Raw genomic sequence first — 17,644 nt, 5'->3', positions numbered from 1 at the left:
GGTTAAATTGCCCATCAACTACATTCTAGGCACCTGGAAAGCCAATGAATATGACCCAGATCCAGAGAAGGTCACATATGAGATCAAGCAAACAAGTGATAAGTAAATTTAAGAAGTAGTAAATGCTATCATTTCGGTAAAGGGTAAATGAGAGCCGAGTGGAATAGTGCCGATCCAAGCTGAGAGGTCAAGGTGAAGAGGAGTTTCTGAAGATGGTGACGCTTCAAGCTTAGAACTAAAGGTACACCCCACCAATGTTTCAAGTAGAAATGGTCATGGGAATTGAAGCTGTACAAGAGTGATCTCTGAGTATGGAGAATTTCCACTTCCTAGAAAGCAGGATGTTGTAGCTAAAACACTCTGGATCTGGCCTCAGGTCCCCCTGGTTCAGGTACGAGCCTCAACCTTCTCCAGCCGGGGAACTTCAGGAGAGGCACCTTGTTTCCCTCAGCCTCACTTTCCACACGCTGCTGTCTGCCCCGTTTGCCCCCTCGGGTTGTCCTGAAGACTTGGTGAGATAACAGGGTGCAAGTGCTCTGTCAACTGCATCATTACACTCTGTATACATGAGTTATTGCTTCTCTCTATTTTGGCAGATCACTCCCCTTCTTCCTCCCAGAGTGCAAAGATGAATCTAACAAAGTGCCTTCTTTCTGCCACACCAACTCTAAGCTACCAGACTTCTCTTGGGGGAGTAGTGAGGTCCTCAAGCATCTGTTTCCAGTTCCAGGCTCCAGGCTCAGGAAGCAAGAGTCTCTGTGGGGAGAAGAGTAAAGTGGAAACTCAATAGGAAATTAGTTGCCCAAGGTTTGAGGGTAATGAACTGATCAGGCATGCAGCATTAATAACTGCACAATACAGACTTGCAATGGCTTGGCTCAGAGTCCTCTCTCTGCAAGTGCCAGCAACATGTCTAAGCAATAATTGTCATAGTAAATATTCCATGGTTTCAATACAATACTAATGCTCCATACTCCTTCTCTCCACTCCATTTGTTCCTGAAATCCACTGACAAATAGAACATAAATAGAAGTTCAAAGATGGAAGGTCAAGACTAGGACAAGCGGACAAGCTGAGCTGCCTTGATTTTGTTACTCACAGATCTGTCAATGTTCATGGCTTCAAGGGTCACAGTCTCAGATACATAATAGCATTTAATAGAAGGACCAAAGTTTTAAATCCCTAAAGGACTGGCCTTTGGCAAGAGTGTAAAATAGATGAGCTTTGTGGGGTGGCAAAAAGAATGCTTGGATCCTGGCAGAGGCCTGGTGACCTTTGGGGCATGAAAGCCTGAGGTGTTCAGTGTGTTTCTTGATAGAAGTTCCTCTGTCTCATCTCCCTCTTGGAGCTGTTGTGAGGATAAAATGAAATAATGGAGGTGAAATTGATTTTTGAATTATAAATTAGTTATAATCATTGACATATATTATCCCATGGCTGCCTCCTGTGGTATTACCATTTTCTTGGCCATAATCTGTTGCCCCAAGTATCATACTGAAGAATGCTCTTAAAGTCTACTCTCCATGGACAGTGCCTCTTTTTATAAATATAGTCTGAATTGCCTGATTTTCATGAGTCCTTACTAATCATTACATTATGAACTACTTTACACTAGTTTCCTAGCTTATGCTACACCAGGTTTCTAGTTTACACTATGTTACTAGGTGGTGGTCAGTTACTAGGCTACCCTGAACTAGGTTACTAGTTTATGCTAGGTTACCCTAAACTAGGTTATTAGTTTGTGCTAGATTACTAGGTTATTCTAAATTAGGTTACCAGTTTGTGCTAGGTTACTAGGTTACCCTAAACTAGGTTACTAGTTTATACTAGGTTACTAGGTTACATTAAATTGGGTTACTAATTTAGACTAGATGGCACTAAACTAGGTTACTAGTTTAGTGTTCACTAAAACTAAATCTAAACTAAACTAGTTTACACAAAATTATGAATAAATGCTTATATTCAGGGGCTGCCCAACCTTCAGGACCTGTTACTCCAAATGTGTTCATCTCCAATGGGAAACTCAAATGAAACTCTACTGGGCTTAAGGAAACGATATTATAGTTGAATGAGACATTTCCCATGTTCCTCAAATGAAGCAGTCTCAACCGAGTTTGTGACCTGAAGTCCATATTTCTTACAATGGCATTCAAAGCCTTTATTCAGAGCCCTTTCTAATTTGACCCCAACATTTCTTTCCAACTTTATTTTTCATTTTCTCCACGAATTCTTCCCTTTAGTCAATGGAATCTCTTTTTGTGCCATATAATATGCTCTTTGCTTAAAAAAACATTTTATTGAGGTATGGTTGACATACAATAAGCTGTATATACTTAATATGTACAACTGGATGAGTTTGGAGATTAGCATATACCCATGAAACCATCACCACAACGTATGCCATAAACATTTCCATCACCTTCAAAAGTTTCCTCTGGCCCTTTATTTATTTTGGAAAAGAACATTTGTTATAAGATATACCCCCTTAGCAAACTTTGAAGTATATAATAAGCATTATGAACCATAGAGATTGTACAATATATTTTTAGAACTTACTAATCTTGAGTAACTGAACTTTGGTATCTCTACTTAATACCTTCCATTTTCCCCTCCTTCCATTCCCTGGCAAGCACCATTCCAGTCTCTGTGTCTATGAATTTGACTAAAATTCCTTGAATGAGTGGAATCATGTAGCGTTTGTCCTTCTGTTATGGCTTATTTCACTTAACATAGTATCTCCCATCCACATTGTCATAAATGGCAGGTTTTTTTCTTATTTTTTTAGGCTAAATAATATTCCATTGTATGTGTATACCATGTTTTCTTTATCAATTCATCTGTGATTATTGTCAACAGTGCTATATTGATATGGGAGTTCAAATATCACTTCAATATTTTGATTTCAAGTTTTTTGGATGTAGATGAAGACTGAAATGGTCAAATACTGCCTTTCCAGAAATCTTCTTTGGATATACACATATTCCTGGGAGTAGTAGTTCAGTAAGCTTCCAACACTCTGGCATAAATTAGCTTATCAATGATTTTCCTGGTAATAAGATAGGGGAGAAATATATGGACACTAGTATGTAAATGCTGGGTATTTTTATGGGAGTAAATCAGTGCCTGGACTAGGGTGAAACAAGCCTGCTGCCCAGAGTTCAAAATATAAGGAAGCAAATCATTTTCAGCTTCATGCAGGTGCAGAACTGGTACTTAAACAAACATGAGAGTGAATTCGTCCTTAAAGTTGTTACCTTAGGTACCATGTTTGCCTCACCCTAGTCCTGGCTCTAGGATAGAGGATACAAAAAAGGACAAAAAAGCATGGAATAAGGACACTGATGGCAGGGACAAAAAAATTTTCTCACAATGATGCCAAGAACCAACCTTGTATGTGAGCTACACTGCCTCTATCACCTTCTCTCTCCATTGCATTTTTTAGTAGTGGAGGGAAAATTATTATACTGCCAAACTAACATCTAACCTCTCTTAGAGTGGTTCAAAGCCTACAACATTAAATGATCTGAAATCTCTTCCAATTTGAATGATGCCTGAAGAAGGAGCTCAGCTTCCCTTTCTAACTCAAGCACAGCTTCCATAATGGGTTGGGTAATTACCTCCCCAACCCCAGCTCCCTCCCCATGCCCTATATTTGCCAGGCTAATGCTATTTTGGGTGCTCTTCATGGTAAATAATGCAGGGAAATAGCATGGAGTCTCTAGAAGTAACTTTGGAAGGGAGTTTTCAATGTCTCTCAAATAGCTTTGCTCTAGAATAAAGAGATACATTTTGGCATCTGTTCAAAGTGAAATGAAGTGAATTTATTTAAAATTTTTTCCAACATCGCCCCTGCTATGATTGAAATCTTAACTTCTTTAAGTGACATAGAGTTCCTAAAACATTGATTAAAAGTGTCTCTGAGACTTAAGGGAAAAACAAATGAGACAGATGAAAGGCATTTTAGCTGTATTGCCCCCAAAACGGCCCCAACCTGTCCTAATTCCTTCTAAAGTACCATCTTATGGTATCCCTAAAAACAGATGCAATCTGATAGGATCTTACAGGACTTCAGATCTGAGTCATTTTATAAAACCCAGACAAGGAACTAGGAGATGAAGCTCTGGCGGTCTCACATATTAAACCCTCAACTGAGTCCACATTTCCCCAAAATTCTAATTTAGCAGCAGTGCTGCTAAGATGTTTCATTCAGTGTACAGCATTTAGATCCCTCTAGAATCAGACCTCACTGCAATGATGCCCACCTGTATAATAATTAATTTAAGAAGAAAAACATTATAATCCTGCCTTAAATTTCTCTAATACTTTACAGTTTACAAACCACAGCTGTACATTATCTTTTTTTCTTTTCAGCCTGTCCCACAGTCCTCATATCTGTAATAAATGTAGAGAGGTAATGGATTGAGAGCTCCCCATTCCCATTCCTTAAGATGTCTTAGAGAAGTTTCTACATCTTTTGTTTTCATGGCTTTGACTCCACAAGACTGTGCCTCCTTGTCCATCCAGAATCAGGGAATCAAGGTGGGGGGAGGTCGGTGAGAACAGAGACTAATCAAAAAGTGATGACCTCATCAAAGAGCTGTAATATGATGGTGTCACAATGCCACAAATTGGGCCTTATAATCAATGGTGGCAAAACTCCACTCACTTATGTCAATTTTATGTGAATGTTCTCAGTATCCTCTTACTTCTCAGTGTGGCTATGATGACCTAGTCTTTGTGTGGCTATGATGACCTACTCTGTCTTCAAGGAACCCCAGGAAGGCTTCAGGGCTCAGAAGCCCAAGGATAATAGCTAGAAGCCATAATGTTGGGAGTTGCCACTCCCAATTGACTCAGTGTATATTTCTATCTGTTCTCGAAATCTTTAAGGCAGTGATTCAACACTGGTTATAGATTAGAATCACCTGTGGAAATTTTAAAACACAACTCAGCCTGAACATCATTCCCACAAACTTGAATTCCATTTTGGAGGTGGGGGCTGGACCTGGCCTCAGATTTTACAAAGCTCCAGGTGATTCTAATGTGTAGCCAACATTGAGAACCATTTTGCTAGATGCATAGGTTCTGAAATTTTAGCAAGCACCAAAATTACCTGGAGGGTTTAAAATCCAGATTTGGGGCCCACTTCTGGAGTTTCTGATTCAATTGGTCTAGGGTGGGGGCTGAGAATTTTCATTTATAACTGGTTCCAGGGTGCTGTTTGACACTGTTAATTCAGAGACCACACTTTAAAAATCACTGTTCTAAAATGTCACAAAGTGTCAGTTACACACCAAAACCAATTTACCTAAACCCTTTAAGTTTACAGGAACACTACTTGCTGACTCAGATAATTCTGTTTACTCAAGTCTAATTATCTGCTTGACTCAGTGTGAAGCAACAAATAAGCACCATGAAACTCAATTTGGGGCTCTCCCTCTCTCATTCCCTCTCTCTTTCCTTTTCCTTATTTGTGTTGATGAAACATGGAGAGCCATTTCTCTTTTTTGGAAAGCCCAAAAAGGTCATTTCCAAAATTTTGCCTGGCAGCCCCAAAGGTCTACCCAGTAGTTAAGGATGCTTTGTGTTGGGTCAGTCTTTGACCGAGACTGATGGGCTCTGGCTTCAGTACCCTGGAGAGCAGCCTCAGTGCCATACACAGTGATAGAATAAGGAGAATGTAACTGTAGTCATCATTCCCAGTGAAAAGGAAGAAGAATAAAAGACGCACAGCAGTTCCTCATCTGCAACAAATTCCTATATCCTACTGGGCAAACACTGTGAAATCCCTTAATAGTACAAGTCCCTCAAAGACATAACAGGCTTCTGTTCTATTTGCTTCTAGCCAGTTGCTAGTCAGTTACATGCACCAATAATCACATGAAAAGTTTTCAACTCTGCTTTGCTTAGGTACCTTCCCGCTCACAGGCCTCTCTCCCCTTCCCTCCCTTCCTTCTTCCCTTTCTCCTTCTGTCAAAAACTGTTTCTTGGTTTGAATTTTTTTAAATATTTAATTATTTATTTTTAAGTAGACTCCATGCCCAATGTAGGGTTTGAACTCACAACCCAACTGAGCCAGCCATGTGCCCCTTTCTCTCTTTCTGTCTCTCTCAACTTAATGACAGTTACCTTGAATCTATCGTCTGTAAAAGACTATTTTCCTGGCATTAAGAATAGTGCCTTGCATCTGGTAAGTGCTCAATAAATATTTATTGAATAAAATATTTAATGGGAAATGTACCATTATTTCCTATTTATTTTGAAATGCATCAAAAAGTTTGAGTGGTTCTTAAATTTGAGCAAGCATCAGAATCATCAGGTTTGTTACAATGCAGATGGTTGGGACCATATCTAGAGCCTCTGATTATTTTGGTCTGGGGTCTGGGGTGGAAGCTGATGAGGTTTTATGGATGGTTAGAAGAACTGAGGAACTGATGATGGATGGGATAAGTATAGTACAGTACTAATGACAGAACCTGAGTAATCAATATATAGGTGTTCACTATAAAATTCTTTCCATTTTAAAGTATGTTTAAATTTTTCCATAATAAAGTATTGAAAAAGAATTACAGTGTAGTGCCCAATGTCTGAGTACTTTGCTTTAATGAGCATAAAGAAAGGCTTTGGGGCGCCTGGATGGCTCAGTCGGTTGAGCCTCAGATACTTGATTTTGGTTCAGGTCATTATTTCACAATTCAGGAGTTCAAGCCCCAAGCTGGGCTCTGTGCTGACAGCACAGAGTCTGCTTGGGATTCTCTTTCTCCTTCTCTCTCTGCCCCTCCCCACTTCTATGTGCATGCTCATGTACATTCTCTCCAAAATAAATAAATAAACTTTTTAAAAAAGAGCACAAAGCAATTTATAGTTTGGATCTGTTTCTCTCTCTCTCTCTCTCTCTCTCTCTCTCTCTCTCTCTCTCTCTCTCTGTCAAGAGACCACCAAGAAAGGCTGAGGGTTTTGAGCTTTGGATGTGTCAGACATTAACTAATCAGTCTGTCTTGCTGGGAGCAGTTCTTCTCTGGAAGTCTGGCTTGCATAGGCCTGGAGATGGTGTGGACTCCTACCTGGGTGGAGAGGCCCCCTCAAGACCCATATACTGGATAGTTAGTACCTAAAGGGCAGGTGGAAGGGAAATATTGGAAGTCAAGAAATGGTCATTCTCTCCCAAGAGGAGCCTCAGGCTGGAGAGAAAGAGAATACATGAGTGTCCTCAGCCACCAAGAGGCAGGACACAGCATCCATGTCAGCCCTGAGCTCAACTTTCCCTCCCTCCACAGGATCCAAGACAGAAGTTCTGCATTTATATGGGGTTGCAGAATAAGCCATGAACTTCCGGGAAACCAAGTCTATGTCATATCAGGCATGGAGCAAATTCTCAGGCTGGAGAAGCCCTGCTGAGTTGTTTCCAAGTAACATCAATTATCATTATGCCAAGTATCTGTTCCATTCTTCCCTTCCAAGAGATCTATGGCTTTGGGCAACAACAAAAAGGATTTGAATTAGATAGGAGAAAGACCTATGCCAATGCCTAGGTGCACCCCATATTGATCAGGGAATATGTGCCACTCTCTTTTAGAAAGGTCCTGAAGCAACAGCTCTCTATGAGCACGCTTCTCCCAGCACACACCAGCAATTGAGACTGTAAGTTTTGTAGTTTGCTAGAATATGATGTGATTGGAAGAATGAGGAGGAAGATGAGCAGGGATGTGGAGACTGCCGAAGGGCTGGGCAGCCTGACCTTTAGCTCAGCACTTGAGAAGGTCTCCATCTTGCCCTCTCCGTCTCCTTGCTGCTGCCTCTCCTAACACCCCCAACCTCTACTTCAGAGTCACAGGACCAGAGCAGCTCAGACTGTGGGAAAGGAAAGCAGAGATGATGTTCCCTCTGTGTCACTCAGGAAAACCAGAGTGGTTTTCTGTCATGCTTTCTCCCTAGTGCCTTTTTAATTAGCTTAATGAAGCCCTCCCACTTGTGGATGCAAAACAAACAAACAAAAAGAAACAAAAAGGAAACACAGGAGATGAGGAACAAAGAGACAAGAAAATAACGTGGGCCTAACCAACCCAGGTGACTCCAGGGGTCAGGTACGTCCCTGTGTGTGCCCCAGGAATGGGTGGGGGACTGGTCTTGAGAAGCAACCCGTCTCTATCATCCTCCCACAAAGCATCATCGAGGCATCTGGCGAAGAAGCGAGCTCCACACCTCTGCTCTGCCAGTGCCCACGGCAGCTGGGGTCTCTCTCAGAGCCCACTCCATAAGCAAAGCAAACCCAGAGCTTGTCCCTGGAGGACAGTCGTCATGGCCCATTCGTCTTGGAACTCTAGTGTCCACCGTGCAGCCTGGCACACCATAGGAGTTCAATAAATGCTTGTTCCTTTTATGTGTGTGAATGTATGACAGCCTCCGGCTTACTCTCCATCCATAACACTTGCCCTGTCCAGAGGGTAGGGGCAAGATCCAGCCAGAGGGACGGCAGAGACATCAATCAGTTCATGAGTGCTTACTTAATACTCTCATCACGGAGCTGTCACTCTGGCATCAACACGTTCTCCCTACAGAGCTGGCCTCACATAGATTTTTCTCCTCTGAATTCTCCAGGAAGATATATTGACCCAGTCGAAGAGACATCAATAGACCCAGGTAACTGAATAAAGCTTCTGGAGTTTGTCTTAAAATATGTATGATTTAGCCTCCAGACACCATCTGATAGCATCACCATCCTCCTGTTCCTGGCTCTTAATCCATTGTGACTGTTAGACACCATCCTCTTCTCAGCTCTAACCTACCCGTCCCAACCCGGGTACTTCCTATCCAGTCCCAGGATGACATGAAGAGGCTGTGGGTGGAAATTAAAGGTAAGGGCAACAAGAAATGGAGGAAACCATGCAATTCCATCCCATATCCAAAGCAGAACTTGTCAACTCTCTGAAACAAAGGTTCCCAGGACTCTGGCGTGGATGCTCCATTTTTCAAAATGAAATTACCCAGAGGCCTATTTCCTCCACAGGCTGGGGGGTGCACTCTGCCCTCGCCCTCTGAGAGGCACCTCTGCACCAATATGCAGGGAAATGTCTTCACAGTTTCCTCCCAGAGCTGGGACTGATGCTGGCAAAAGCTGAAGGGTGGCTTGGCTCTCCCTAGCCTCTACTGGGGCCCCAGCTTCTTCACCATGTTGCCCCTGTGGGATCCACAGGATCTAGGTTCCCACTGACTATTTTGCCACCCATGAGTCTTGTGACCCAAAGCAACATACTGTGTACAGATCACTCCCTGTAAAGTAGAAATAAAAATACCTACATCAGAGGAAAGGTGCAAGGATTAACCAACATACACGGTGTGTTTAGCCTACTGCCTGGAACGTAGGATAAGTAATAAAGTGAACAACTTCTGTCTCTGGGCATTTGGCAGTGCTTACATTAATCACTCCAATCTTCATGACCATCCTGGGAGATAAGTACAATTGTCAGCCATTTCACAGTTGTGGCATCTGAGATTCATGCCCCATACTCACAGCTAACTGATAGAGCTGGGATTTGAACTCAGGTCTGCTCAATTCCAGGGCTTTTGTGCTGAACTACTACACCAAGGTCCCTCCAGCACCTATTACTTCCCTCTCCATTCCTTCCCACCTCTCCCCAGCTACCACCTCACTGTGAAATTCTTTTTCAGAACACAAAACTTAAGAGCAAAGATGGCCAATTTTTCGGTAAAAGGCAAAATCGTAAGTATTTTCAGCTCTGCAGGCCAGGCAGTCTCTGTATGTTACTCAACTCTGCCAGTTCCATGAGAAAACAGGCACAAACAATAGCTAAATGAATGGACATGATTGTGTTCCAATAAAACTTTATTAACAAAACACGTGGCTGGATTTGATCCAACAGCCATAGTTTGCTGATCATGCTCTAGAGGAACAGCACCACTCTAAGAAAAAGAGACTTAGGATGAAGAATACTTGGTAAACAGTAGGTGCTCAACAAGTATGTGTGGGTTAATTTAGAAGTCATTTTGTTCATCTCTTTGAATCCATCCAGGCAATAACATCAATAAATAAACAGTTCTCCAATTAGAGTTTCGCAGAAAGCTGATTCCACTCTTCCCTGAATTGTCTGCTTTTATGTCTAATTTATGTCAGGAAGTTTCCTTCCTACCTTGGCTCATTTGTGAATTGACATTTTCTCTACTGTGAACAGTCTACTCATTAAACCTAAGCCTGTCCCCGCCCCCCCCCCGCCTTCCCTGCACCACGACACTCACCCAAGACGAGGCCACTGAATCCACAACAAAGACCTCAGTTTTGCTGAAGATGGGAAGGGTCTGCTACTTCCTCCCCAGGCAATTGAGCCACATGCTGCTGGAAAAGCCGCTCTCCAAAACACTCCTGAGATAAACTCAAGTCCCTAACATGGCAGCAAAGACTGAAGCTTTCTGGCCTCCTTCCAGAAGTGAGAAGGCCACTTTGGGTGGCAGATATCCCTTCAAAAGAAGTGCCAGTGTAATTAAAGGACGCCACTGGGTGAGAAGCTTGGGGATGGCTAGTCAGGCAACAGCGTGGGGGCTCCTCACCTCCTCTGCAGCTGTTGTCACCAGGGCTCAGCCTGCAAGAGACAGACAGAACATTATTTTGAGCTGATTTGTTTTCTTTTGTATTTATTGGTTTATGGGCAAGGGCATTATGTTTGTAATGCCCATATGGTCTCCAACATAGATTACAGCAAAAAAAAATCCAATCTTGGAGTTGAAATGAAGCCAAGAACTAAACAGCCAGGTCCGTGAACCATTTATCTACAGCCTGAGAGTTTGGGGAAGGCAGGAGGCAGGGAAGAGCTTGGGTTCTAAAGATCAGGCGAGGGTCTAACCAATTAAACCAGCTCCTATTTATTTGGGGCTACTTCTTTGGCCCCTCAATTCTTCTCTTTCTCCCTCATATTTCTCTCTGGATCCAGTCTCTGCTTCCCCACACCCCACAAGGGCTCTTCCCAAGGCCAGTGGCTCCACAGGGAGATCAAACCGTTGCAACAACATAGCCTTTCCACTTCAGAGGTAGGTGGAGCTGCAGGTTGAATTGCAGCACCTGTGGTTTCCACCAGTTGGGACACGAGTAGCTCAGATCACAGTCACCATTTGGCGCATTTAACCCCCATGACAAAGAGGATGTACCTATCCCTTCCTACGCTGACCTTCCCACCTCCAACCTTCCACAGCACATTCTGAGTGCCAGCTCACCACTTGGCACTTCGTTAACCATCATTGTATATTCTCTAAAAGATTCTATGTGTTTCCTCCATAGTTATAAAGGAAGCTCACTGAAGTAGGAATTGCAATTCAGAATAATAACCATACCTAAAAATGTTGAGGACAAAACAATAATAAGTCACTCTTGTATCAGCAATTCATCGTACTCTACCTGTGAGTAGTGGAGGACAGGGTTGTGCTCATTCCCACCTCATGGCCTTTGCAAGCCCATTTCTTTCTTCTGAAACACTTCCTCCTACTGCCAACCTCCACACCGCTGATGCCTTCACTTCAGTCAGGTCTGCTGAGACACCGTCTCCCACAAGGCCTTCTCTTGTCACTCTAGCTAAAGTAATTCTAGAACTGTTCAATAAACATGTATTGCATAAGTGAATGGTCTTCATTTTGCAGATGAAGAAACTAAGGCTCACTGTGATTAAAAATTACTTATCAGGGGTCAAAGAGCTACTTAAAGGCACAAACTGAGGTCTGATGCCAAAATGTCAGAATACTTATTTATCTCCTGTACAAGTGCACTTACAAGTTCTTATTTCTTATTTAATATCTATCTACCCCAGTACTCTGTAAGCTTTGTGAGGACAGGGTCTGTATCTGCCAGCTTCATTTGTGTAGCTCTGCTATCTAGTACAGGGTGCAGTACATCAGTATCCATTGTACTAATGATTGTACAGTTGACTAATCAATAAATTGCCATCTAGTTGGGTCTCAATAAATACTTGTTAACAGACTGAATGCAGTGCATCCAGGACACAGATGCAGAAGATATGAGCCTTCAATTATTTCTAGTCCTCTTTCTCTGAATAGTAAAACAGTCTTTTCCTGGAATGTCCTCTGGGATCTAGGAGCCACAAAGACGCTAGTGGAATTTCTTTGAAAACGTGGAGCAAGAGCAGGAAAAATGAGTGTCTAAATGAGCAGTTTCAGTGCCAAGTTATAAATCTCACCTAATTACAGGATAGCTCTTCTCCTTTGGGGTCTTTCATTGAGCATGAATTTTCTTCACACAGGAATCAAGGTTCACACAGCTCTCCTTCCTAACTTCTCCATTCCCAGCATGGGCTTTGGTCTAGTCATGGGGAGTCAGGGGCTATTGGCTCATCTCAAGATAGAGAGTTCATGGCTGGGGGCAGAAACGGCAATAAAGGCAGAAGTTATGAACCCACAGCCAGCAGGGAAATGTAGTGGGAGGCTACTAACACACTGTATCCATCTCTAGAAACTTCATAAGATTGATCCACTCTCATGTCGTATACTAATCTACTCTTTTTTCCCCTTCAGGTTAGATTCCCCTTCATTTCATCAACTACTTTTTTGCAAGATCAAGTACATTTGTTCTCCTATGCTCCTTCTCCCTCTCTCCATCTCCCCTTCCTCCACCTCTCTCTCTATTTAAAAGAGGCAATCTTGGACACACAAGCTTTGCAGTCACACTAATCTGGGTTTCAATCCTTGCTCTATCAGATATTTTGTTACTTGTCTGTAAGCAAGTTGACCTAAACTTCTTTGAGTCTAAATTTTTTCATCTGTAAAATGGAGATCATCCTTAGAGGGGTTTAGTGAAGATCAAACAGTATAAATTGTCTGGAGGGCTTAGCACACTGCATGGCAAATAATAAGATTGCAGTAAATGGTAGCAACTGTTATTCCCATCACCAGTGTCATTTCTCCCCACCCAGCTCCATCTTTCCCCTCGTCTTTGGCTCTGTGTCTACACATACACTGTTGGATTTAATGAAACATGGGTCACCTCATCACCCAGTATTTCAAGTTGGTCAGGGTGCTTGATTGGCAGTCCCTAGTACTTCAAATTTTGTCTATCCCTCCCTCCTTCATTTCCCCATATCTATTTCTTTTTGAGACACTTGACTTTCTCCAATTTTCCTGAAAATACCTACTGAGGCAGTGACCATCAGCATTATCGTTCAGTCAAGTGCCCCACCTGGATTCTGCACAGAACTTTTTGGCTAAGAGAGAAGAGATGACTGCCAATTAGAGTTTCTCTCACTCTGCCCACCATGTTTAATTCATGTGTGTTGTAGACCATTTAAAGAGGTTCAACGAGCTGTGAAGATCAAGATATGAGCCATACAGATTGTACATTATTGAATTAAGATGCTAAATATGGAGTCTGAGTGATGTCAAGGAAGGAATAATGAAAGCCTTAATGGTTTATGATGATGGAAATCAGGGTGGGTCAAGTCGGTAGCAAATTGAAAAGATGCATGACTTCAAGGAAAAGACCATTTGTCACAGTAGAGCCATCCTCAATTTCTTCCTCTGCCTCATCCTCTACATTCAGTCCATCACTGAAACCTGTCAATTCTAACTCTAAGTAAATCTCAAGTGTCTACCTGTCTTCATTCCTGCTGCCATCACCCAAGGTCAACCCCCATCTCTGATTTAACTACTGCAACTTGTCTCTTTGAATCTATCTTGCCCTTTCTAATCCAATCTCCACTTTTTTTCTAAAATATAAACCAAATCATGTCATTTCTTTCTTTAAAAATCTTCCAGTTGCTTCCTGTTGCTCTTATAATAAAATCTAAATCCATTATCATGGTTTTGGAACTCTTTGTGGTCAATCTTATCTCAATCCATGCTCCCCCTTGCTTACTCTACTTTTGCATCCTTGTATCCTTTCTGTCCCTCCAGCATGCTAAGCTCATCCCCATCTTCAGCCTCTTGAACCTGTTGTTCCCTCTGCCTGTATTTTACACAGCTGGTGCATTCTCAATCCTCAGCCCTTGATATAGAGCAGCCTTTTTCAGCCCCCTCCCTATGTAGTTTCCCCCTACTTACATTCCAGCTCACCAGCCTGCTTATGTTCTCAATAATCTTACTGATTTTTTTTTACTTTTTTCTATCTGCTCCATTACAACAAAGAGCACTTCTATATTATGCATTCTGTATCCCTTGCACTTTTACAGTGCAAGTAATATAGTACTTGATCAATAAACATTTGCTGAAAGATTAAATGAGCGGATTTGTCACAGAAAGTCTCGTTGCAAGATTTGATCTTTCATTGGACAATTACAGACTAAAATCATTTCTCACACCCCTTTATTTTCTTAGCTCTAGGCTGAAAATCCACAGCTACCAAGATTATTGAATGTAACATAAAGGCACAAGCAGTTGGTTCTCAATAAAACAAGAGAAAACAACAAAACTTCCATATTAGTGGAAACAAACCACTTGCTCATTCAATATATATTCATGGAGTGCCTATGATGTGCCAGATACTGATAAAACACCCATAATACACTGCTGTTTATCACAGCCCAAGTGTAGCTTAGAGTCTGGGAAAGGCAAACGTCAAACATATAAATATATAATTATACCCTTGGTTAAGTGCTCTGAAGGAGAGGAAAAGCTTCATGTTGAGAATAATGGGGGAGGTAGGGTGGTCAGGAAGTGCCTTTCTAAGGAGAAGATAAAAAAAAAAACATTTAAGCTATGACCTGAAGGATGATGAGTAACTGATAAAAGGGAGATGGTCTGAGGAAAGCATTTGGCCATCTTGATGCCCTGTATCTTAAAGTAGCAGCAAGCAGCTTTGGTTGATACATCTTCATGGATAAGGGAGAGTGAAGGGGTCTTCCAGGGACCAGGAAGGACCATGTATGGAGCTCTCTGCCACACTCTCACACTACCCATCAGCCACAAGAGAAACAGATTGTTTTAATCAACTCTTTTCTTGTAAAAATAACTTTTGCAACCCAAGTCTGGGCATTCTGAACTCAGAAGGAGCCCCAGACAGGTCTTCCTCTGCCCCAAAATCTTTGTTATCTTCATTATGTGTCTTTGGCTCCTTAAAAGATTAGAGCTGATCTGACAATCCTCAGCACATCAATTTCTCCCTATGTGGCAAGGATCTGTCTCTCTCATTTCCAGAGAGGAAACCACTTACCTCCTGATTCTTCTGGGTGGCTTACAGACAGCAAATTAAAGCAACACTTAAGCATCTATGGCAAAAATTTTCTGGACACACTTGTTTAGGTAAAACATCCAAATTATTTAATAGTCCATAATTCCTGTCAATTCATTATAGAAGTCTGGGCAGACCAAGTAGGGAAGGAAGAACAGATAAAAGACCAGTGCCATCTGGGGTACAAGGGCACTATTTCCTCCTCTGGACAAGATCTTCAGTAAGCAACCACTCTAAGCCAGGAGAGTCCCTCATTAGTCATGCCAACAATGGGGGCATCAATGGCTTCCTCTCTTAAACCTGGAGAAATCTATGAGGAAGAATCAGCAAAATACTGGACAAGGAGACCTTGCACAGGATTCTAGTCATGTTCATTGGCTACTAGACTTTATCTCTATCTTGCTGCATGACTGTGAGCAAGTCTCTTTATCTTTCTCAATCTCAGGATCTTCTCTTCCTCTGGTAAAATGAAGTCATCAAACTAGATCAAGTGTTTTCTAAAATATTTTTAGCAGCATAACCTGCCTTTTAGAGGAAATCTTATGTGGAGTCCCAATATATAAAACAGGTAGAGACCACTTGTATTTTGTCCCTTGAGAGGGGTTTCCAGAAGGTATTCTTTGAAATGCCTAATTCTCCTTGAAACATAACTTGAAAATCTTCAAATTAGAAGCCTGCATTGTCTTTGATTCTAAAGGATGTGGAGGCTGATTTGCTACATACTATGGACTAAATTATGTATTCCCCAAATTCATATTTTGAATCCCTAATTTCCCATTAGCCTATATTTGGAGATTGAGCTTTTAGGAGGTATTTAAATTTAGATGAGGTCAAAAGATTGGGGTCCTAATCTGATAGGATTAGTGGCCTTATGAGAGGAGAAAGAGAGGGAAATCTTTCTCCTTCAATGTCCATGCATCAAGGAAAGACTGTGAGGACACAGTGAGAAACTGCTATCTGCAAACCAGGATGATCACCAGGAAGCAATCAGCCAGCACCTTGATCTTAAACTTCCCAGCCTTCAAAACTGGGAGAAAGTAAGTTTCTGTTGTTGAAGCCACCCAGTTGGTAGTATTTTGTTATGGCAGCTCAAGTGGACTAATACAGCCTACTTATGGTGCCAATGGCTCTCAGTCTAAGGATGAGAGCCATTGTAACTTTGAGTTCAAGTCCTTTCATATCTATGAGTCAGTGTCCCAGTTGGAAGGCAAAGGGATATCCTACTTATTTCACAAGGACTTCCCCATCCACTCCAACCACACAGATATCTTTTTTCCCTGAACTCATCCTGACTCCATGTTTTGTTAATAAGGAAAATCAACCTACCTTAAAATCACACAGGCAGTTAGGTCTTTCCAGTACTCCCTCCTAACTCTTATTTTATTCCTCTGTCCAACAGTCTTTGCTGACTCCCTCGTAAGTATGAAATAAAGAACAAAATGTCACCCACTTCATCCTTGCCTTCCATAGCTCCCCTATAGCTAACCTAGGCTATACCATTCATGGATCCCAGTACATGCTGGTGTTTTTCTATGTCCGCACATTTTTTTTACTCTATGTGCAGTAAGTTTACTACATCTAGGATGCCTCCTCTACTACCTCTGGCCATCTAATCCTGCCCATCCTTCAAGATTCAGATCATATGCCACCTTCTCCAGGAAAGTTTTCCTGAAATCTCTAGTTGGACATATTATCTACATTTTTTGCCCTCAGTCACCACTGACTATGTTGATATAGCACAGAGCACCCATTTTCCCACTATGACTATTGGGAAGCTTCTTAAATCCTCTTCTAAGATGCAAATGTCTTGAGGACTAGGACCATGTCTTATTCATCTTTCAATCTTATATACTGTCTGGCATGGTGCCTTGCAATTAGAAGGTGCTCAATAAATAATGGTTAAGTGAATGAATGGATGGATGGATAGATGAATTTGAGAATAACTGTATCTGATTAAGTTGGGAATAATTTAAGTATAGATAGAGCTTTTAATATGCCTGTGCATAAAAGAGGAAGTATGAACCTGGAATATGTTATGAGTTTGGGGGCAGATGTCAGAGATGAAGGTATAGTAACTCATAACTCATTCAACAGCTACACATTTGTTAAGCACTAACAATATGCCAGGAACTGTTACATAGCTGGTGAGCAAAATAGACAAGATTCTTACCTTCTTGGAACTTGCATATTAAATAGATGCTTGAAAATTATATATAATAATACCTAGTAGCTTGCTATATAAAGGAAAAAAAGTTGCTCTAAGGTAGAATGAGAGAGGGACATAATTTAGATTCAGAGGCTAGGAAAGGGCTCCCCAAGGAGATAGCATTTTGGATAGAGATGAACTAGGTTAAAATCTGAATGGTGATTAGGAACCAGCCAGGCTTAAAGGCAGACAAAGGTCTTGAGGTAGGAAATTGATGCCTGCAATTAACTGCAAGGCCAGGAGGGTCAAAGAGCACTGGT

General features: G+C 41.7%; 1 long non-coding RNA gene across 1 annotated transcript; it reads right to left on the bottom strand.

Moving 5' to 3' along the window:
* Positions 1-1,136: 1,136 nt before the first annotated feature.
* LOC115300413 lies at positions 1,137-10,539 on the bottom strand. Its single transcript, XR_003912636.1, has 2 exons — positions 10,255-10,539; positions 1,137-1,348 (listed from the first exon to the last, which is right to left on the bottom strand). It is a non-coding gene; the product is annotated as an uncharacterized LOC115300413 (long non-coding RNA).
* Between the last annotated feature and the right edge of the window lie 7,105 nt (positions 10,540-17,644).

The sequence above is a fragment of the Suricata suricatta genome, chromosome 8, assembly GCF_006229205.1.
Source record: "Suricata suricatta isolate VVHF042 chromosome 8, meerkat_22Aug2017_6uvM2_HiC, whole genome shotgun sequence".
NCBI lineage: Eukaryota > Metazoa > Chordata > Mammalia > Carnivora > Herpestidae > Suricata > Suricata suricatta.
This window is presented reverse-complemented; position numbering and strand designations above follow the sequence as displayed.